Raw genomic sequence first — 1,951 nt, 5'->3', positions numbered from 1 at the left:
CTAACCAAACCATAACAGAAGGAACAGCTGATCAAAGAATGGCGCAACTTTTAACAAAAATATAATATTTTATCTATAAAATATTTTTCTTCATTATTGCTTCATTTTTATTTTTCTTAATATAGTTTTATATTCAGAATTATTTATTAATTTTTTTATTTTTTCAAAGTCAAAGTTGCAGCAACCCATGATCGTAACTTTAAACAGGGTTTAATATAAAATAAAACAAAATTTGACAACCTTAAAAGTAAAATCTTTTAAATTGTATAAAAATTCGTCTTAATTAAATATTTAATATTTTTTATGTAAAGAATATATTTGACAGTACTCTAGAAACAAGGTCATTTTTAGATATGCGCACGCGCAGTAAGTTTGTTGTCAGTTGCGCAGACAAACCTTGGTCTGCTAGTCAATAATAACAAAGAAAAAACGTAAACAAATCCAATTTACCACCCTTGCATTTGGTAAAAACTATTCAGTGGCCAAATTAAAGTTTCTACACGAAAATTATACCCAAAATATTACTTTTAAAGCTTTAAAAAGAAACGTTTGAAAAATTAAAACGCATAATAAAGAGAAAGCAAATTGTCTGCTATATATGTAAATCAGAAATAAACATAGTTGCCAAATTTAATCAAACTTCACAAAAAAATATTATTTCTTAATCTAATAAAATTTTGTAAATTCGTTTTTTCCCTCATTTGTACAATCCAGATTATTTTTAGTGGATTTATTTAGAATATAATTATTACTTAAATTAATATTCATAGTTGGCAACCTTGCCCCAGCTGTTTATTGTTTTTATTCAAAGTTAACCTGTGTCATCATTATTAAGAGAAAAAGTTATAAAATCAATTTATTGATTGGAAAGGGACTTTAAACATCTTCATATTATTATTATATTTACGTTAAGAAAGTCTTTTGAGGGAAAAAAGGCCCTGAAACGAATTTCGTACCAAGACACCATTTCTTTAGGAATTTTTTCATTATTTAATTTGAAGTTATTTTAATTTCTTTAGGCCGAAATATTCTATTGAACGTATTACTGTATAATTACTAATTTAGGAAGTTATTCGTCCAAAAATAAAAAATATATCAGATTTCTTATTCAAAGTTATGCTGTTTGATTTTCTAACTCCGTGTCTAATTACTATAAATAGTCCTATTGCAGCTTTTTAAAAATAGCGCAGCTATTATATATGTAATTAGTAAATTATATTCGCACTTATATTCATTGCATTGCGCACTATTTTTTCAAGCAGGTTAATTAAGGAATAAAACTCACACTTTTAATCTCTTATAGCATCTAAGAAAATACGAACAAATGTGGAAAATGTTATATAGAAGATACGCTATATATTTAGAATATTAATTTAAATTTGGCTAAATTTCTATTATTTCAGCTATGTTGAAGTTTGTCTGTAAAGAATTAAATTTGTGTAGATAATTTAGCGATAAAAGGCAAAAAATATTCGCGGAATTTACCGGTTTTCGGTAACAGCGGCGGTTTTGCCGCTGTTTCTTCACAGTTCAAAATTGTATTTTTGGGCAACTGTAATGCCAAATTTTGGAGTATTACTCCTATTTTATAGTCTTAAAATACAAACCTTTTTCGAAAATACACGGGAAAAAATCCCCCTTTCTGTTGGAAAAAATGTATTGTAAATGGTTTGTTCATTGTTGGCCGTATCAGCATCCCAGGGACCGAGGGTTGGTCACATTTTAAAGTGATTGAGAGCTATTAATAGTTGCAATGATATTAATATAGAAACATGTATACCAGGATTAAACAATTACGATATTTACTATTTACAGAAAAGCTTCACTTAAATAAAATCCATGTGTGAAATAACACAGAAGTAGATATTATCTTAACGTTAATTGTCCAGAAACTTTTGTTTAGAGGTGAAGGAACAGTCAATTTGGCACATACATGATGCTAACTTAGTTT

This window comes from Acartia tonsa, chromosome 8 (assembly GCF_053477335.1).
Source record: "Acartia tonsa isolate MP-2025a chromosome 8, ASM5347733v1, whole genome shotgun sequence".
In the NCBI taxonomy this organism is placed as follows: Eukaryota; Metazoa; Arthropoda; class Copepoda; order Calanoida; family Acartiidae; genus Acartia; species Acartia tonsa.
Note: the sequence above shows the minus strand (reverse complement) of the source record.